Source organism: Megalops cyprinoides, chromosome 10, assembly GCF_013368585.1.
Source record: "Megalops cyprinoides isolate fMegCyp1 chromosome 10, fMegCyp1.pri, whole genome shotgun sequence".
NCBI classification, from domain to species: domain Eukaryota; kingdom Metazoa; phylum Chordata; class Actinopteri; order Elopiformes; family Megalopidae; genus Megalops; species Megalops cyprinoides.
Genome location: NC_050592.1, coordinates 12,628,926 through 12,651,159, shown reverse-complemented (window position 1 = coordinate 12,651,159; position 22,234 = coordinate 12,628,926). Strand labels below are relative to the sequence as shown.

Here is a 22,234-nt window from a genome sequence, read left to right as displayed (position 1 = left end):
TGGCAAGACCCACAATCTGTCATTCAATATTAATGTTTTCTTCTTCTCCAAATAGTTCTTTCAGTCACTGGTTGAAAAGCATCCACACCGCATGAGCAAGCTAAGCTCTGTTTGGCATTCTAGACCAAACCTAGACCAAAGTAGCTTTAGAAATCTGAATTGTCATCTCCTCGGATCCGTACCATCTCTGCCGATGTAAGAAAGACTAAGTGCACACCTGTGATGACATCCCATGACCACTGAAGAAGCTGAAATCGTCACACGGAAATCAAACCCAGAAGAAAAATTAACTCTGAATTTAATCTGAGTGAAAGACTACCAGATAAGGATAATCATAGCACACATTGATCCCAACTGATGAAATGTAGACAAGGCTCTGTCCTGTTGGAATTTTATGACAACACTTATTTTATACCTCACATTTGCAGAAAAAGGCACATCTTTCCTGAGGCAAGTAAGCCATAGGCTGTCTTAGTGGCTGGGTGTACTTCATGTTACATAATAAAAAGTTACCAACACGATATACCAATGACCAAGCTGTAGCTGAAAACCATTAATTATGTAGATCTAACAGATTGTTTAATATAGTATTGATCAAATCATGATTCATTTCCTTGAGAAGCATGATTTTCCATGTTTTTTAGACTTGGACAAGAGGTTCTGGGCATAGAACTGACTTTGGGTTCATATATGAGTTTGAGCTAATGCAAGGGTTAAAATCAATTTATGAGCTGCCATCCTTCACATCAACCGAGCATGAAATAGAATATGACACAATTTGATGTGTTGAGAGTATAATAACCCCTGAATTGTGAAATGGCAGAAAGACAGAGGTGGTGATGCTGAAGAGAATGGGTAATTCTGCAGCCTCCAGAGCAAGGTGATTTATTTTTCAAAACAATTGGCGGCGTCCTCATGCAATATTCCAGTTTTGCTAAGTGTGATTCACGCTTTTTCGTACATTTTTTCCCCTCTTTGTTGCCCTTATTTATTTCATTATTTTATTTAATCAACCTCTTTGTTGCCTGTGTGGTGGAGAGAACTTGTTCATTTAAACCTTTGAATTGAACAAAAGGCTGATTGTGCCAAAGGAGTCATTATTCCCCATCTTAAGGCACTTGTCCGCTCATTTATTTATCAGAAAAGTACACCTAGCCCCAATGCAGCCCATTAATTAGCTGAAGTGGACTCCCTGGGTTCCAGATTATTCTCTCCTCCTGGACAGTGTGAAGAAAGATACTCGGATAATGTGTGTGCTCTTTGACTCTTTAACAAATGAGAGAGGGGTATTTTTCTGTTTCAATTTGCTTGTAAGGTCAGACAAAGGTAGTAATGTTTGTATTGATTTGTATTTATTTGTTTATCTTATGTACATTTGTGATAGCTTGTAGGGAAAGTGCTTCGGAGATCAAGCAGACCTCAAGCCATCTGTAGAGAATAATTTCCAGTATAACACAATTTCTAAAACATTCAGCTCATTTTCAGTTCATCTTAACCTCTGATTTGTAAAGGCTGTTATTGAGAACAGTGTTTAATAGGTCATAATTGCTTGCTCATTGCCATTTTAAACTTCTGCTTTCCTGGAGGAAGCCTTTCGAGTTTTTGGGGAGCCTTACAGTTTGTGCGTCCACTCGTTGAAACATTTTAGGATATCTTTCTCTTATCTCTCCCCAGACTAAACCACTTCAGTGCTGAATATTCCTCATCGTTCTAGGATAAAAATCCCTTAAGATGCCCCAATCATCTCCCATGGTGTCTCCAGAGGACTGTTTGGTTAAAGCCAGGGGTTCAATGGATTCAAGCAAGCAATGAATGATACGGTAACATTAAAAATCAATACTGCACATTTCTGTGGAAAATATTTCAGATTTCATACTGCTTTGTCAGTAACTACTCTTACTCTTGGATCACAGTAATAATAATTTATCAACTTATCACTGTGGTTAGACAACAAAATGCAGGCTATGTTACTGCTAGATCTACCCTCTCCATCTTAAATATGTTTCAGGTTGCCCCAGTAAGTAATCTCATTTCTGCTTTGTAATTGCAGGGAAGTGGCTGTCTTTTGTTTCAGTGTTTTTTCCCTCCATCTTTCAAACTGGGTGCTTAATGAAAGACATGAGATTGAACACAAAAACAATTGTCTGCCTGTCAGAACATTTTGGCAGTAAATTCACCATGACAAATCAGTTGAGGTGCCTTTTTTTTCCCCAAAGTAACACAAGGAGGATGGATACTGTACTGGGAAAGCAGTATATTTTGTGACTTGTGAGCATGGAGCCTATGATCTATGCGGAAATAAAATAAATGAACGATGTTGAAGCTGTAGTTATTGGCATGTTAGCGCATGGTGTCTGCAGAAATGGAGGCATCAGTAGCTAGCTTGCTTGTTCATGTGATAGTTTCAGGCAGTGTAGCTTTTAGAGTGTAAAGGGGAAGAATGCAGGGAAGAGAGAGGCAGTGTCACACGCATAGTTCATTGCATGGTGAAAAAAACAGTCCATTAGAGTGCTGTTGACAGGATTGAACAGTCTGCTGTGACTTTCTGAGTGAAGCTGTTTTGGTGGATTTTTCCCCTGTTGCTTATAAGGGGACAGCAGGGGGGCTGAGCTTGGGCCAGTTCATCTGATTAGATTTGTGATTTTAAGGATGTCCTTCCGCCACTACTGCATCTGTTGGTGCCACTGATGTGAGCTGTGGTGGCCGAGGGAAATGGATCACTGCCACATTTTTATAATGTGCTCAATTTGCCTAAGTTGATGCCGGCATCTTTGTGTGAGATCATGATAATTTTTTGGATCAAAGCTTACTGTATAAATAAAATTAAAACGTGAATGTTTATTTTTCAAAAAGGACGTAGTGGAAAAAGAGGAGAAAAAGGCTGTTAGATAATGAGGTTTTGCCATTAAGCACTTGAGTGAGGGGTTGTTTCTTGGTATCCCACACACTGCATTAAGCAGAGTACAATGTTGTGCTTTATTCACTTTTCTATTTTATATAATTGGTTACTGGAAATCCCCAGGGACCACATTGCCAGGATGACTGTATTAATTGCATTAATTACGGTTATGAGCAAAGTTATACCTAGTAACAGCTGCTTGCAATTACCAATTTAGAGAGCACATAAATAAACTGTACAGAAGTCTATTGGGGTTCATTAAATTACAGCGCTTTCTGTCACAGAGCTGCCAAAGGGAAAAAAAAAACTGCCTCCCCTCAATGTGTTTCAGACATTTTCATGTTTTTCCACAACATTTCCATTTAAGGTTAATTTAACTCCAGTTGTTTTTCAAGGACATTGAGTACATCCAGACAAAAGGTGCCAGGACTTGCAGCTGAGACACACTGAAATGGACGTGACCGTTGCACAAATGGAACCGGTGTGGCTGCCAGTGGAGCCAATTGAGCTTGTCTGCTCAGTCAGGAGGTCTTGTGCTTCACAGAGGTGCCCCCCTACCTCTAGGTGATAAATAGCGCCTCCGTCGAGGCCTGCACAGGTGGACACGGCCACTAAATATCTCCTTCCTGGGCCCCCCGCTGTTTAATAGCATCGGCTGTCTTGTGCCGTTTCCTCGAAGCACATGCGGGCGAGAGTTGTTAATCTTTGTTGCTCTTCATTGATGACCCCGTATTCACTTAATAACTGATTTCAAGCTAGCCAGATACAGTCTGACTAAATCCCTCCTCTCCCTCAAGACCCCACCAGTCTCTCCTCACTGTCACACACACACACACACACACACACAGGTCAAGCCCAGCAGAGGTTTAGCACTCTTGTAATTTGCACTTGTACGACATGGTAGGGAGAAAATGGGAGTGGACATACAGGGGCAGAAGAGGAGGTGGAAAGGTGGTGCCATTGTGTGATTTATCATCCAGAGAGGAGTACAGCGAGTAGAAATCTTCTTTCCCTTATGCTCATCTCGGGTAAAAACTGATCAGCCTGCGTTCACCCCATGGACGTTCTTCATCTTTTCTCTTGTTGTCTACATTTCTTTGAAGCTGTCAGTCTTTTTTTCATGGGTCACTCGGTCTTCCCCCATCTTATTCCCTCTCCCCCCTCCCATCCACTAGTTTTCTTGTTTTTTTTTTTTTTTCCCTGCTTCTGTAGCCTGTCAAGATTCCCACACTGCCACTGCTTTGTTGCAGGCTAATGCTGTTCTTTCTCTGTGTTCACTGTGTTCCTGCCTGCTTTGAGCCCCTCTACATTCTCTCTTCTTTGCATAGTGGAAAGGCATGTTTAACTGCTTCAGTCTTTTTATAATAGCAGGATATCATCGTTTTACACTGATTTGACCCTCTGTAGCCCCTCCCATGCCCTTGTGTTTTTTGTCTTTAATTAATTGATTAATGCAAATAATCATACCCCTTACATGACATCCCCTGAAGTTCCTTTTGCAACCCCTAGTTGTGTTTTGTTTTATTCTTTAGTACATCCATGTAACACACAATTAGTACACACACTCAAATATCTATTGGATACCAATGTACCAGCTGTGGGGATCCAGAGGAAAACCTATCATCTACTTGCGAACCGACACAAAAGTAATTTCAGCAAGTCCTTTGTACTTCCAGCCATGTAAACTCATAAAAGTGTAAGTGCAAGCAACAGAACTTTTGTTTAGACTCACAAATGTCCGCCTTCTTTGACTTTGAGCCCACAGAGATCCAGCTGGAATCCTTGACACCGTGATAGCTTGAGCGAGCGGCGTTCGCTCCGTGTCTGTCGACTCAGCCACTTGAAAAAGAGCCGCGTGTCCCCTCCACTATCTGTAATTACCGCCGTCCTTCCCCGCTGCCGAAACAACCACAGCTGGGAAGCTGCAGTGCCAGTGGGCCCATCATTACTGGCAATCTTCAGCCCTTTATTCCCTGCCTCACAGAGTCATTTTTGCTGTATTGCTGTGGCGATCACTTGAGAAACGAGCAGCAACGATTCGGAAGAGAAAAGGATAAGCAGCCTTTTGAAAAACGCCAGTGTGTGAAATCCAAATGCCACCCGACTGAGCTCCTTTGACTAAAGCGTTTCAAAATGAGCAAGCTCAAAACTAAAAAAAAAAAAAAAAAACACCTTCACCGTTTCCATGGAGATTCTCTGTCCCATTCCTCAGGCAGAGGACGCCAGTTCCATTACGCTCAGATTACCTTGTCAAGCACGCTTCTACAAAGGCACTCACAGTGAGCCAGCTTCACTCCTCCAGCAAAGGTACAGAAAAGTGTTGAACTGCTCTGCTGAGCTGCTATTGGCTGCCAACCTCAGACCTCAGATCAAGTGGTCTGGAATCACTCTGAGGAAAAGTGAAATTAAAGATTACACCATTCCTTTTGTTTTATCTCTTCAGGGACAGAGAAAAACAGCTGATCTCCTGTAGGAATACAACTTCCTGTGTTGCACGTGTGTCCCCCATTACACATAATACCTGGGTAGAATCAAAAATTGCAGATTTTTGACTGTCTTGGTTAATTTTTGACTGATTCATTTGTTAGCTCTGTAGAATTCAATGTCCAATCCAACCTTCATTGCTGAAGTGGATTTATTCTCCCTTTTCTAAGCAAATCCATTTTTTTTGAAAGCCACAGTCCACCAAGGGTTCAGGCCCACAACGCTCTGACAATATGCTCAGAGCCCTGATAGATACACATTGTTTGATGGGATGGATCTCTTTTCAAATAAAGACAGAAGTTCACGTTAAGCATGGGGACAAACGCCAGCAGTCTTAGCAGGCCCTTTTACAAACCCAGTTAGCAATTAGTGTTGTCTTTTTTTGGTGTGCGTCTGTGTGTGTGTGTTTACCCGATAGTTAGCCGTGGCTAAGCGACACTGAATTGCCTGTCCCAAGGGTGTGAGCATCTGCCCGTTAACAGTGAGGGTGCACTTTGTTTCTGCCAGCCGGTAACAGCAGCAGTGGGTGGAATCAGGTGTCGGCGCACGCTACCTGCCCTGCGGCGGGAACAGTCACTTTTCACACAGACGGCAAACTGACACAGAGAGGAGGAGAGGGGTGGGGAACATGGGGAAATCTGTATATCGCTTTACCTCTGCCAGCTGCCGTACTCTCCACCCAACCCCTCCCTCCATTCAACACACACACACACACACGTATGCACATGCATACAGGCAAACGCACGCAGACATGCACCACACAACAACAAGATGAGAGGGAAGCTCAAGTGGTAGAATAATCAGTATCATTCATTAGATGGGGAGCCCTGGTCGTTCCCACCTCACTGAAAACACTTCACACAGGCAGGAAACAAAGCTGAGAACTGAACTGTACAGATTTGAATGGCAGGGGACAAAGGATGGCCTTAAGTGGAGTTTCATTTGGGAAATGAATATGAAAGAGCTTGTCTGTCTGAGTGGTTTTGCCGGAGGACAATGAAATTAACCTTCACTTATTTGTAATGCAATAAAGAACCACATTGTCTACAACAGGAAACTGAAACATCAGGACTGTGAAAAATTTATTGTATTTGTCAGTTTGCAACATGGCTTTGTTGTGGTATAGTCCCAGGTGTAAATGTAGTGGAGGCTTTATGGTTTTCGCTGTTGGTGGTAGCAAAATGCCTTGGGGTACTGACAATCCCACACTGTCTTTACATACACATACACATACACACAATGACAGTGCTGAATATATCGTAACCCGTCTGAAACTCACATTGAGAGGAGCATTTTCTACTGGAACTGGATCCTGTGGATGTGCCACGTTCAGAGGGTTGTTGGCCTTTGCTCTCCTTTTCACAGCAGAAGTGACACTCCACCCTTTCAAATGGTAATGCAGCCCAGGTGTGTAGTGGTTGTGTAGTGTTAGTCATGCATGACATGACATGTGCTGTTGGGAGTTTTGGTTGTGTTGAATCATCTGAGAAGTCACTTGGGCAGCACAGAGTCTATGATTGTTGACATAATTGCAGTCACTGAATTTTCTGGGTTTTTCCCATCACAGAATTTTCTGGGATTTATTCACATGTCATGGATGGTAGTGTCTGAATTTGATGTGTGATATAAAATTTAATGTAAAACAGAACTTAGAACAGCAATTGACACTATTCAGACCGAATAGCTTCTCGTCATTAGCCTTTCCTGTCTTTGTGCTCACAACATCGAAAATACGGTGCAATTATGAACAATACTTTTTTTATAACCACTGTTGGTGTTACCCTGAATAAGGCCCTAAGCGCATGCCATTTTTTCTTAGAGTAAAGCCTAGAATCCTAAGATGATTATTTTTCATCAGAACTAAGCTGGTTCAAATTGGACTTTAAATGACAAATCATCAATAAACACCCATTTCATCCTTGCAAAGCCTGCTCCCCTATGGGAGTCAAGCCTGTGATGTTGTGATGCCCACACACACGCACACACACACACACACGCACACACACACACACACACACACACACACACACACACACACACACACACACACACACACACACACATATACACACACACACACACACACACACACACACACACACACACACACACACACACTCACACACTCACACACTCACACACTCACACACTCACACATTCACACACAAACACACTAACACAGACGAGTTAGTGGCACCGTGGGATAGAGCAAATGGGGAATGCTGGGTAAAAGGTCTGCGCTGTCAGGGACCTTAATTAATCTCCCGTCCGGCCGTTTTTTGGAGATAACAGCCAGTCCAGTTCCCAGTCCCTACATCCCTCAGATCTTGGGAAAAAATGCTTAAGACAAACACGGTGCCTGACGCTTGTTTTCTCTCAGACGCCAGCTTGAGTGTAAGCATGTGTTTATTTCCGTTGTTGGGGGAGCTGCCAAAAATCCCAAGTAATAAGAAAAAAAGTAGTATATTTTTAGGATGGCCTCTTTTTTTATTTGTCTGTCTGCATTCTGTTTCTTTTTGTTCACTTTAAACTCTGTAAGCTGTCTCAAACTCAGTCGTGGTGGGCTGAAATGACCTTGGAGGAACCTTATTTGGAGTGCGCAGCACACAAACGCACCATGTCTCTTACACAGCAAAACCGCATCTGCCTTGGGATGTTACGAGTTCCTTCCTAAAATGGTAGTCTTCTCATTGAACCTCTTAATTATCTCCTGCAATCACCCTGAGTAAACATCATCTCCAAATTAGTGCATTATTGCATAATTCATCTCCCCTCCAGGTAATCCTTTAAATAATTACTAATTCATGCAGTTAGATAGCTTTACTGATTCCTGAGACTGTTTTGGTGCGGGTCTGTGGGGACCGAGGGCCATTTGTTAGGAAGCTCGGGGTTTTTCGCTGAGGATGATTCGTGCCGCGTTTAGTCTTAAACTCTGCACAGCTCCCGGGGAGGCTGTGTCTCGCCACTGCACACCAGCGCGGCTGTATTTCAGCACACAAGCAGGAGTCCCCTGTGGCTTCAGGCTGGTGATCAAAACCTCTCTCCAGCACGGTGGCACTCCCCCCCCCCCCACTCCCCGCCACACTTTTTTCATATTCAACATTCATTTCGGCTGCATAAATAAGTAAAATGGGATCAATCAGGAGCAACTTGGCTGGGTTGGGTACCTAGGGACTACATAATGGGGCTATTTGAATATAAGACTTTGTTTTGGGCCACATAAAAGGCTTGGATCAGCAACCTTTCCCTTTCTTTATTTAATCCCTCATTCCACAAACTGCTTATAAATGTACAGAGATAGCTGATGATATAATAACTATAAATAAGAACAACTTTGAATTGTTTTTTGAACCCCTCAGCTGGCTTACTCAAATCTACCGATCTGACGTGGAAGCTGGTCTAATAAACAGTGTTCTGCTCATCACTTTCTCCCTGTTCTCATTCTATTGTTGCTCATCATACTTGTCTGACAAGCAGTTACTGCTAGCATTGGTGCTCTTTTAATGGCTTTACGGGGAGGGGCAGAAAAAGACCCCAGGAGTTGCTTTGAAAGCAGTATTGATTTTCCCGGGCAGCGCTACCCAGGTGCCGAGCCCAGTAATTCCTCCACCCGGTCTCCAGCTCGCCTCAGCGGCTGCTTCTTCCTCAGCTCTGAAGTTCCAATTGACTTTTCAGCTGTGTGCTCTGTAATTGGCATTTAATCACCATTTTACATCATGTTTTGATATTCAAATTAACCATGTCAGCTGCAAAAGAGGGTGCCCCCCCCCCTCCCACTCCCTTTCTTTCAGGGGTCCTTACGTAAGCATTGCTGGCGTTACTAGCATATTTAATATTTATGTACAGTCCTAGAGAGATGCATACCAATAGGCGCGATTTTTTTTTGAGAAGACACCTGACAGAAGGGGATGCACTTGAGTGGCGGTACAAGATGATTGATATTCATCTGAGTAATGATGGCATTCAGGCTGTCAACAGGGCGTTCACGCTGCTGTGAGTAGGAACAGTGGACTGAGCGGTGCTCTGGGTTTCTTGGGTGTAAAGCAAGGGGACAGCAGGAACAAAGAGAGGAGGAGGATCAAGCTAGCATTTCATCCTGGAAAATGGTTGTGAATTATAGAAATATGTTTGTTTTTTTTGTTTTTTTTTTAAGAAATATACTGCCTGTCTTTGGATTTCATCAAGGAAAAACCAGGAGGAATGGTATTTTGTTGCAGGTTAAGGGTTTCACTTCCTTCAGAGCAAACACCCTCTGGCTGATTGCCACAGGAGGCATTATGGGTGCGTGATATAAATTTCGCTCAATAATTCGGGGTCATTCCACCACCTTCCCTGACAGTGTGAAAACAGTTCCCACGCTCCTCACACTGCCAGGGCCAGGATGGAGATAAACGAGGGTTTAGGGTAGCGCGGACTGCAGAGACCGCAAGGGTAGTGAAAGGCCCCATCGGCGGCTTTCCCTCAAAAACTTTTGAAAGACTCAAGTTGCCTTCTGCTTGTTTTTCCTTTTTCTTTTTTTTTGTTTCACTCCACTTGCAAACAGATCCAATCCTAAGATGGCTAGTACCTTTGAAACTCGTAGACACATCTCTCTAAAGTCTCTTTAGATTATTCCCGGTAGACCAGAGGTGGGGGACGCAGATTATGATTCATGAGTTTCACTCTTAGGCAGCTGGAAGATCAGAAGTGACGTTCAGCAGCTCCACAACCGTTTGAAGGCATTTGGAGGGAGGCTGTTTTTGCACGTTAGTGCATCTCTCCAAACCAGGCGTGACACTAAGGTCTAACATGGGAAGGCAGCCAGCTTGTAAACCATTCAGCTACAGAATTTAGATGGCTTTCTCTGCCTTTTTGTTTTTTTTAAAGCAGGTCCCCCTGCAGCATTTTGGTGTGGGAATGCATCTCTTGCGAGATGTACTGCTTTGCACATGGCAGTTTCAGGTGCCTAAGGCTAGGCTGCACCCTCTTTAGTAATCAGTGCCTGCTGTGAGTAGGTTCTTTGACGACAAATGTACACACAGGAGTTAGCAGGACCAAACCATAAGGCAAAGGTGTAAACATATCAGCCAGATTTATTTCGCCTCTATTTTACCAGGGAGGGTCAATTGAGAACCAGTTCTCTTTTTCAGTGACTACCTGGAGGAGGGAATTGTTTGGAGGAAAGGAACTATTTTGTGAATTAACTCAGGTGGTTATTAGATGGCCTGCTTAAAAGAACCTGACTGGGAATTTAGCCAGAACATCAGGGAGCTCCCTACTCTCTGTGAGAAGTACTTTTGGTTTTTTAATGACCACAGAGAGACAGGACCTCCATCAAGCTGGAGAGATTTGCAGGGTGGTGTGGCTGTTGGTTAAAAATCCTAAGTGGACACGCGGTGGAGATCTGCAGCCTTCCCATGCCTCTAGAGGCCCAATCACAGGGGTCGCCTTGTGAGAAAGTCTGAATCTACCTCAGAATGTCATTATCCATGCCATTCACCCCATGTATGAAAAGGGCCTGTGGATGAGGAAGTCCTGAATGGTCTTTTTATTTTTTTTTTTGGATTGTGTTGAGACTTATTCAGTGTGCTCAGTGGCGTCGTAGGTCTTCTGTGACATATTGGGGGAAAAAATGCCACTCGTTGTCACTTTTGATCAGTTTCCCTGACACGAATAAGCAGATGGTACAGTGTGAGCAGCCACAGGCCTTTGGTTGAGCACAGAAGCGCTGAATGTGGCAAGTCTTGTGCATGTGGACACAACCTCAGACTTCCAGCCAATTGGCTAATGCATTGTGACATAGCTCTTGTTTTCTCTCCTCTGACTGCCATAAGAGGAAGGAGTGGAAAAATTGCTGAGAGACTGGTTTTGAGCAGCGTTCCGGATCTGGATATCTTGAGTTCCCCTGGAACGATAAATTTAAGCTTTGTCGGGGACATAACAACTTGAGACACCAGAATGCACACAAACTAAATCTGGTTAGCACTTTGAGAGGCACATCCCTTCACATTTGAGGTACTTCACAGTAATCCCATATGCCACAGCTCAGGCTTATTTGCCGGACCCCCTCTCCTCAAATTCCCCGTAGTTCCATTATATTGAAGTAATACCACTGTTGCCTGTATTGTGCCAAAAAAATTTGCTCTCCAGCCAAAGCAATGTTTTTATTCAGCTCTCCTCTTATCAGCTTCCTCAGGCTACAAAACAATCCCATCTACATGAACTGGGAATAAAAAGAGTGTGTGGGGGTGTGTGTATGAGTGTGTGTGGGGGTGTGTGGGGTAAAGAGATGAAAAACAAACTATTTTGTCTTGTTTCCATGTGTGTGCCCTTTTTACTGAGTGTCCTCATCAGCAACATAGCTGTTGGAAAGAAAATGTATTCAGTCATTGCACTAATGTCAGTGTGTGAAGTCCCCCTCTGTTGCCGGTTTCTGCCCTTTTGTGCAAACCAGGACAGTCAGGTAATAAGGCCTGCCATTTAAAAGATCGGTGACTACAGTACTCGCCTGCATGCCAGAAGCATAATTTGTCATTACCAGTGATGCTTGTTTTCTGTTTTTTGGATGAATCATTTGCTGATCTGAATCAAGCCACACTGATTTCTCTGTTCCTGTGAACAGATCCCCTACAGTGATACACGTTTTTGAGAATGTGATGTGTAGGAAAGAGCTTGATACCTCAGGACATGAAATTAAACCAAGGCAAAGGTCGTCGCCGTCCTGCTGTTTTTTTTTTTTTTTTCCTTTTTTTTTTGCCAACTCAATCTCGTTTCCGCACAATTGCACAGGTTGTAATGGCATTTTGGCAAAAAGGCAGCCTGAAATGAAGCCATACATCATAGGGTAAGTAGCGGAACGGCGAAGGAGAAAGAAGAGAGGGAGAGTTGCTGAGGGAAGGGTAAATAAGTGCTGGTATCAATCAAGCAACTCCTCTGAAGTCAACCTGAGCCGCAGGGTTTTCTGTGGGCTCTGAGAAGGCCCAGGAGGTGGAGTGAAGGAAGTGTCTGACTAATAGTTTTTTTAATATGCTGCTCATTTAATGGGCTCAGAACATTTATTTTATCAGGTAAGGCCTAAAAACTGTCATATAAAGTACTCAGTTGTAATGTTGTCCACAGCAGTTTTTAATGAGGCAGAATTGATATGTTTGATGCTGCAGGTAGAGTCATTTACCTTGAGTGATCAACTTCAGCCCCCTTTCTGGCATTTTTTTCCATAAAGGATGATTTCACGAGCCTCCCACTGCTTCTCTGTTTTGAAAGCTGTAGATAATTTGGCCATTCTTGTTATTGTAAACTTTGATGCAATACACTGCCCCCCCCCTCCCCCCCATTTCAGTAGGTTCTTTCGGTCTCCTCTCTGAAACGATTGTTCCTGTAGCATGACTGCAGGGCCTTCTCTGTGCCCTGCGGTCTGACATGTTAGTTCATCTTAAATGTGTTTGGCAGTGACCTCTCCCTTGCCTCTTTGTTGCAAGACTCGCTGTGTGACAACCGTCTGTTTGCCAGGGGCAGCCAACCGTATCCATGGAGATGCTGTACCTTGGGAATGTAGTGTGAGAGTCCCCAGGACAGCACCGCAGGGTGTTCAAAATCCTGTCCACACACTCCCACTGGCTGCAGGGGCCTTGGAAGGACGAAGGACAGTGTTAGCTACAGACAGTCATCAGTCAGAAACTGTCAGTCAGACACAACAACAAACATGACTTAGATTCCTCAAGGAACTGAACTGAAGTCAGAAATGGATGGGCTTGAAAACAGTGACCCACCTGCAATTTACAGACTTAACAGTTCCCTCTTTGTGGACCTCTTAGTTTTATCTCATAAAGTATATTTTACCAGAAATGGGATGGTTGTTCAGTGCTTGTGGGCAAAATCTGGCCAAATTGTGAGTAAGAGTTTGTACTTCATTCAGGCCAAAGATGGACTCCGAGATGTTCTGACAGTGGATCTCTACATGGTCATGAGTTCGGATAAGCAATAAAAATATTATTTTTGCAGTCTTGAAGTGTAATCTTCAGCAAACCCAGTGTATTGCACAGATTTCTCTCCCGTGGGTATTTGTGCTACGTCCTGATACTTTGCTCAAGCCTGAGCTTTTATATGACTGCAGGGGATAGGCATTGAGGCTGAAGATGACTGAATGGCAGGGCTGCACTGGACTATATCAGACAGTTGAACAATAGACAGGGAAAATGAGCCTGTCAGGGAGTGAGGTGGCATCAGCCAGTGTGAGATGGATGTCAGACGGAGTCGCATCGTAAAGTAGGGCAACCCTCTGAGGGACATCGGGGCAACATTGTAGCCGCCACTGAAATGGAAACTGCTTCAGATCCCTCCCTATTTCCACCGGGTAGTCCCACACCAAACTGAGTCACGCATTGCAGTCTGTGCAAGCCAAGATTAGCTGCTCCATTTTAAAACAATCTTTCTGCAGCTTTGGATACTCCACCCTCAAATGTTCTTTCAACTCCATGACATGTCACTCATGAAACATGTGTCATTGTGATGAGGAGGGAAACAGATTTTGTGCCTGTCAGTTACTTCCTAAAACAGGACCAACATACTAGGCAGAGTATGCAGAATGTCTGTAAATCCTGTTTTGTTATTTTGTTAACCTGTATGCAATCCAAGTGCGGCCCGACATCCACAGTAACCCTCTGCCTGTAGGTCTTTGCGCATAGTCCCAATGGGCTAACCTATCAGCTCATCTGTCTGTCACACTTCCATACAGAGCTCCTCATTTCAGATGTGCAGCCAATCAACGCTAGTCCTCGATAAATGGATCCTTCCCCCTTTCTTCTCTCTGCTCTCCTAAGGGGCTTTGCAAGGTTAATGAGCAGAATCGATCGGGTCACTGTAGCTCCTGCTCCTCTCTTCAGTACCAAGGCTGCGCTAAAACTGTCACCCCATATACCCCTGCTGTGGCAGTCGCACGTCGTCTTCCATGTTATCATAGCTGCAAACCTGCTCTTAATTCTCTGTCCACTGTAACTGATGCTGGCTGCAGAATGCTAAATGGAAAGCATTTACCGTGATGCAGTTGTTGGCTTGGAGTCACGCACAGTGATTGCATCAACAGGACTATGCAAGATATCCCCTGCCACTGAGTCATTGCATTATGCATAGTGAGGCTGTTGTGCATTGTGGCCAAACTTAAGGCTTGACTTGTTTAATGTCCTGCCAGGGCTTGGCGTGCCAGCTGCCTTAGCCGTTTTGAGAAAAAGTCACTTAAGAGAAGACTTGCACAAACGCCACACATTTCTAAGTACCACTGCCCCTAAATGGCAGTGTCTGCTTGTGTCAGTTTGTCCTGAGTACAGACAGATAAGATGACCTTGGACCAGATTGGGCCCTGCCCTCCTGAGTCTTGTATGGTCTTCCTGCTCCTCTTTTGTTCTCCCTTTCTCAATCCTCTCTCCTTTCTTTGTCCTGTCTTTCCCTATCTCTCTCTTCCCTTCCCTCTCCTCTCTCTGTCTGCCCTCTCTGTCCCTCCCTCTGGCCCTCTCATTCTGTCTTTCTTTCCCTTTCTATTCCTGTCTCTCTGGTTTGACACAGCTGCATAGGGTCACTGAGGAATACCTCAGTTAGTAGAGAGAGAGGGGGTGTTTCTCCAGGCTGATGGTTGTCTGGTTGACCTCAGAAGGGCATGCGAGGACAGTGGTCCTCCGGAAGGGATTCACACCACCGCAGAGCACCCAAGCCTCTGCTGACTCAAGGCTGAGCTCAGACGGCGGTGTCTGGAGCAGGGGATCCAATTGTGCTGATGCCTCTTTTGTAACCTGTGTGCAAATTGTCCAGAACATAACATGCTGCGTCCCGGCAAGAAAGAAAGAAACCACTGATGCAAGAAATGTTTTAATGGCAAAAGGTGATGTGCGGTCTAGTTCTTTAACATAACCTATTCTGTCTGGTACTGTGAGAGCCACTATATCACATCCAATCAAGTTGGACCGATTGATAAAGTATGACATTGGCATCTTTAAACATACTTTCCAAATCCCAGGGGTCCATTTGTGCATCTCTTTTCATTGTGGGGGGGGTTGAGGTAATAAAAGCAGGGTTAAATACTTGTGACTGCTCACACAAATCATCAGGGGTGTTGGGGGTGGGGAGTGCTGTCCGGGAATAGCGAGGGGACCTGCCGTAGATGAAGACTGATGGAGCCATCAAGGCCACGGATGATAAATCGCAGGATTTGGAAGTGCCTCTCCTTTATGTAAAAGAGACGCTCAGAGACATGGCACTTTCATCAGTCAGGCGGGCTGGCTGTAATTTCATTACAATCGCAGAAAGAGAGGGCCCACCGAGGCAGCAGACAGAGACAGCAACCCATTTCATTTTTTGTCGTTTGGGACTTAACCCTCTATGGAGACTTGTGTCTGAATCAGATATGTATGTCAGAAAAAATCAAAATTTCTTCAAAGGTTAATAATCCATGCAGGAATAACCCACTTCTCCTCAATAAATGTGACATTGTCTTAAAATTATTGTGGGTAGTAATATGCTAATATGAGAATCTTCAAGCTCTGAATAGCACCTTTCTGAATAATTCTCAACAATTTGGTCTTTAATGGAAGAATAGATTGTGTGCTGCTAATAAAATGTCATATAAAATAAAAATAAAATGCATGTCGATTTTTAGTTGATTATATGTCTAATATTTTTCTTTATTATTCTTGCATGTGCTGGGATCTGACCATTGTTTTTCCCTGACTTATCTTCACAGGTAAGTTATTCCTTGACTCTGTTATTCCTTCTCTGTAGGATAATTCCTCAGCAAAGTATTCACTATCACCACCATTGTGTCAAAACTCTCATCTATATATCCATCCTTTGTACTCATTATTGCATGATCACAGTCATTACTCAGCACATGTTGTCCTGGGTGCTCCTGTTTACATCATTTTAATACTCTGTGTTATGTAGTCCTCATAATACATTTGCATCTATTCCTCTGTTGGGCTAATCTTTTTGTGGATGTCCTGCAATTGCCTTGAATCTCACTGCTTATGTCATTACGAAGTACACATATACACAAATGTGTTTAATAAGAAACTGCACTCCCAACCGCTCCTTAAGTAAGCCCCACTCAGGATTCAGCGACAACTGATCTGCACTGGTGGTGGTCTAGCCCTCAATCACTCAGACAATAGGGTTATGCCGTAACAACTGACCAAAGCTTCAGGGATTTAACCTTGCAACCCCTTAGGCCCCAATATAGTAGCCTAACAACCTTTCCTTTGTCCTGCGGTTCAACCCTGAGAAACCCACAGACAGCAGTATAGCGCCCTAACGGCTGACCCAACCTGCTGCATCAGTAAATGACAGAAAGTATTTATTCAGCATTCCAGATTCTCCCGGGAGCATTCGTGTATGTTAATTATACATCTCCGTTGACGGCACCGGTGAAGTAGAAGTACAGGAAAATGTCCTGCTGCTATTTCTAGCCCGAGAGAGCTCCCCATCGCTGCCTCTCTCCCGGCACGAGTCGGCTCCCCCGCCATACACTCACCGCGGGGGGTGCCGTGCGCTCCAGCTGGTTTGGCAGATAAGCCACCGCCACCCAGCCGCCCCCCCCCCCGGGACCGTCAGCAGAAAAGAACTCACACTGTCACCACTATTCATGCGGTGCCGGCAGCACTGGGCTGAGATGCAGCTCCTGTCATTCTACAGAGAAAGGAGGCTGAAACTGTTCTGAGTCAGACATTTTTTTTTTTTTTTTTACCTGATGCTGTCCTCCCTGATGATAATTGTGCAAATACACGCATGTATGCATGTGTTACACTTAAGTTTCAAAACTGTTATTTTATTTGGTGGATTAGCAAATATTTGTGTCAAGGGTGACATTTTGTATGCAGTGTATTATTATGGCCAATTACACAGATGAGGTTTTAACCTGATATGGCAGCCATGACTCTGAGGACTAGAGTTCAGTGCCCAGACTAATTTGAATAAAATTCAGATCTCTCATTTCCAATCTGTATTCTCAACTGATATTATATGTGGGCTGCCAGGCACAGCCCATATATACTTCTGTATCTTGGGCTGAAATGTCATGAAATCCTGTATGTTTTGTGAAGCACTGGGATCTCAGAAGTGGATTACCATCAAGGAAATCCTGCTCAAATCTTATCTCCCTGCCTGGAAAATTTATGAATGTTATTCGTAGGATTACACCATCCTTTCTATATGGTGGTACTTGCAGGTGCATGAAGTGGAAGAAATGTTGTATCCTGCTGTCATCGCATGTAATGTGTTGCAAATCACACTCTGCATTTCTGAACACTGATATTGTCATGTATTTAAGGATACCAAAGTGCTGAAGAATTGAGGGCCATCTTGCCACAGTGTGTACGCTCACATTGGGAGCTGGCTGCATGGGTATGTCAGCACAGTATAGTGCTGGTGGCATAGGGTACAGTTTGTTCCATCCTGCTGAAAAGTGCAGAATTTACAATTGCAGGCCCGGGTTGATATTATATTTGCACTGTATACCCAGAGCAGAGAGCTGATTACTTGATGAGTGCACTACACAAAGGTCAACAAACAACAGCCCAGTCCCTCTGTGGCAGATTGAAAAGGAAATTGTTCTGCTATGCTGGGAGTCTGGGAGTCGTGGTGTGCGTGCAGTCTGGTGCTCATTTTCCCTGCTGGGGGTTTCTTTTGGCTCTGGGACTTCCAGCTGACCCATCAATGTCGGTCAGTCTGTGGGACTGCGAAATGTCCTGCCATGTGGGGTATAGTGTGGGGGGGGCATTTTCTCCCTACACTGATGGTATTGTGTTTCCTTTGTGGATGCATTGAGCAAAAAAATAATCGTTTAAAAAGGACCCCATTCTTTAGTAGTACCAGTTTCCCACGATGTGAAACATATCATAGTTTGGTGAAGGACTGTTCTTCATTTACAAAGTAGGTATATGTAGAGGCGGTTTAAGCAACATGCATTGAGCGTCCAAACTAAACAAGTGCTGTGAAACACAGTATATAAACTTTGAAGGGTATTATAGTTTGTCTTTAAGGGCTTTAGTGCTTCACAGTGTGACCCTCTCTTGGCATAGCCTGATGTGTAGGGAGTAGGGATGAATGGCCTGGAGAATTTGGCAGAGCAGTGTGAGCAATCCCATGTGTGTGCGTGAGTCTGCCTCTCTGTAGACGCTGTATGGCCGTGGCTGTCTGTGCCCACACTGCATCGACCCCCCCCCCCCCCCCCCCCCCCCCCCCTTGCTGTATTTTTCTTCCCCTGGAGGTGGAGATGGAAAGAAGTGGGGCCTCTTGGCACAGGCATCAGTCAGACGGGTCCTGACAGGCCACGGCCACGGGCCCATTAGCAGACCAGCGTGCCTGCCTTGGCAGCCTGTGACCTGCTATTTTCCATGCCCCTGTTCCAAAACAGACTGGCCGGCCAAGCCACGGCACGACCCGGGTGGGCACTTCAAGCTCAATTCTGTCAAGGCCCCCATTCATTCCAACTGAATGTTTCGGCAGCTCTTTTAGTAAAAGGGCACCTTCTTCAGGGTGACAATCATGGAGTCTGCTAGAGGCTACAAAAAACACAAATGCAGACTTTTCAGATAAAGGGGTAATCGTGAAAAGTTATGCTGAGCGACTTGCGATGTAAAAATGGAATGCAATTACATAATGGAAATGTATAGCCAAGCCAAAGTACAGTGGTTGGAACTTTCAAAGGCTTAATGCTTTCAGATTGACCTGAAATTCACCCCAGAAAATGGTTTGTTATCAGTGCTGTGACTGTGCTCCATGCAGCTGGGATAATCCCTGGAGCGGCACGCGAGGCCTTGTGGTGCCAAGTGCCCCTCTCACCCCCTGTAGGCCTCATTTGCCCTGTTTCTTATCACGATCAAGATGCTGTACAATGCAGGCTACCTTTTGAAGCCTCTGAGAAGCAGCAGATAATATGAAAATATGAAAAGAAAGTCTTCATATTGTGGGGCCTCACCAAATTGCCCTCAGTATTAGTAGTACTTTTTGTTAGCACCAGCTGATGGATCTTAATTGGTTAATTTTGTGAATAAAAAATGACATGATCATAGTTTTACGCAGTAATATTGAACTGTGTATTTGTGTGTCATTCACTGGATGGTAATTAACGGTGCATTGTAAGTACCGTGCAACATTGCACATTAATGTCAACGATGGCATTGCAATGCATTATTGTGTCATTGGATGAATACTAGCTAGGCTACGAGCTCATGTTAAGACCTACCCTCATGCCATCCACACAAAAAATGTACTTATGATTTTATATTAATGTAATTAATGTTCCAATTACCAAAAAGTATTGTAAAATGAAACATTTAAAAAGGTCTGCTGACTTAAAAAGTAGTCACAAATCAAAGCTTTTTGCTGATTAATCTCTTCAATTATTGTATTAATTGCTGCAGCTCTATTTCTATGCTTCCCAGTCTGAATTAATCAAAGGGAAACTGGAAGTCATTTCTAACCTCACCATTTATAGTGTTGGCTGCCCATATGCTCTGGTGTGGACATTTTCCTCTGTTCAGCAACTATGGTGAAGCAGATACTGACACCAGACTGGTACCAGAACTGTGACTGAATATCATCTCTGCTCATGCATGTAAAATAAGGTGGCAATTTTGGCCTTTCCAGTACCCAGTGTTACAGTAGCTTCCCAACAAGAGCTGTAGCTGATGAAGGGTTGAAACTGAGGGATGCTATTCAGTTGGAGTTCAGTTCAGTTCTGCTTCCCTTTGTAAAAGTTTGAAATGTTACTTCATAACCCAGTTTTAAGTATGCTATCTGCCAAATGGATCTAAACCAGCTTTCAGAGTCAGATTCATTTCCGATGAGGCATCTTACTGAGTTTTGTACTGCAGTCAGTTTTGCTGAGCCATTATAGGCGTGTTTGATTTCTGAGTGTTAACTCTGTCTCATGGAGAGAGATGAAGTTTTTTGTTGTTTAAATTATTCTACACATTGTACTATTTTGGTTTAAGCAGCTGTTTCTGTTAATAAGAAATCTTTTTTTATTTGTTTAAAAAGAATGAGTGAGTCAGTTGTGGGAAGAGAAAACCATGACCTAATCCAGCCCCGCTGCCAAGACTGTCAGCGTTAAGTGTTGAACAGGCAATACATCTATACAGCAAAGACTAACAGTTCCCTCCTGTAAGGTTTTGCTGGCTGGTTCCTACCATATGATCTTCAGTGCACTTTCTGCTTCTATATGGGCTGGGAAAATTTGATTTCACTAAGAGGAAGTCATCACTTTAGTAATGGGAGAGTGGGTAAAGTGCTTCTGAAAGGTGCTTATTCTGGCAGGGCTCGAGCAGAGTAGACCAAACACGTTTGACTTTACCGTTCCTTTTGAAAGCTACTTCAAGGTCATATAGACTGATGTCATGTTGCTCGCTCAGTTAATTAGATGATTGAGGAGGCTGGAGGTGAATGGAGTCCATAAGTGTTTGAGTAAAGGTCTCATGTTACTGCAGGGATTTTCATGAAATTGGATTATATACTGGGAGGGAACTTCAGACTCTCATGTTGGCAACCTCCAAGCCAAATGGGATCATGAAGGGTCTTGCAGCATTGATCATCTCACTGTAACGCAGGTTGTTTGTGGCTGTGCTGAGATTATCCTCTTCTGCGTTCCTATCTCAACACATTATTTTAGGCATATTGATGCTTCGAAACCACCTTCCAATACAGCCTTGTCTTTTTAATGTAGCACATGGTTTCAGACCATGTTTTGGACATGAACTGTTGTTAGATGACACAAGACTGGAAGTATGTTCTGGGAATAGGTTACATATGTTTGTGTATTTAGGACTGTTTTGGATGGTTTGACTCTTGAGTCTTTAACTCTGCACTCAGCTTATTTACATATTGGAGGGATGAAAGAATGTTGCTCTGCAGGAAATGTTGAAGTCTACATGTGGAATGCAGCTCTTATTTCTGGTCTGACTAGACAGGCTAAAATTGCATGTGCACTGCAGACCAAACACATGTAAGGAATAAAGCAGAAGCCTCTAGGGAAGATTTTAGGAAAACGGATGCTCATTGACGGTATTCCATGATTGCCATACCTACCGTTGCATTTGTGATCAGGAGGTGCGCTCTCAAAATTTTGATTTTGTACCATTGGTTTGAGCCATGTAAGGAGATAACTGTTGTATGTGCCCCACTTAAAGTTCTGTAAAGAATTGGAAACCTGTATAATGTTTCAGTTTATAGCTGCTTTCAGCACCACTTGCTCAGTCAGAGTCATGGACATGGGGGAGGGCTTTTTCAGGCTGCTTCAAATACATCTGACCACACATAAACAAGAACTGTGCTAGTTCCTTTGAACTTTACTGCCGTGAGTAGACGGCTTCGGGGAGAGCCCGAGAACATGGCAACCCTTAACCCGGAACGCAATCTGAAAGATCTACCACTAATTATCATTCTCTTGCCGTTGTGAAGTCCAGACAGAGAGATAAGTGAGCTACATTTTCGAGACAATAATAGAGCAGAAACGAGCGAGGGTATTTCCATCTCTGTTGCCAATCACAGATTTGGGGATTGCTATGGATATGAAATTTCATCTGCTGCAAAGCTGCATGTTTATAAAGGAGTGTGGAGATAGGAGATGCCGAAAAAGAGATTATCGGGCCGCCTGCAGGGTGCTGTTGACTAGGAACACAGATCTCATTAACTTCAGATCTATGCGTGGACACGGTTTGCCAGCACAGGGCTGTGGAGAAAGTGACAGAGAAGGCTGGACCCCATATATAGGGGTCTGGAACGTGACAGGAACAAAACGTCCTACCTCTAATCCAGGATTACCTGTCTGGATCCGTAAGTGTACGTGGGAGGAGGTGATAAAAACCGTGGCAGCTGCTCCATCTCAGTGGG

The 22,234-nt window shown here is 44.0% G+C and overlaps 1 protein-coding gene across 3 annotated transcripts in view; it reads left to right on the top strand.

The window, feature by feature from the left end:
- Positions 1 to 22,234, top strand: part of sema6e (sema domain, transmembrane domain (TM), and cytoplasmic domain, (semaphorin) 6E) — a 114,051-nt gene that overhangs the window by 25,287 nt on the left and 66,530 nt on the right. For 2 of the 3 annotated variants that reach the window (XM_036538786.1, XM_036538784.1), the window contains exon 3: positions 1,675 to 1,820. The exons of the other annotated variant lie outside the window; for it this stretch is intronic. The gene's annotated coding sequence lies outside the window, so the exon portion shown is untranslated. The remainder of the gene's footprint in view (positions 1 to 1,674; positions 1,821 to 22,234) is intronic. 3 annotated transcript variants of the gene reach the window in all.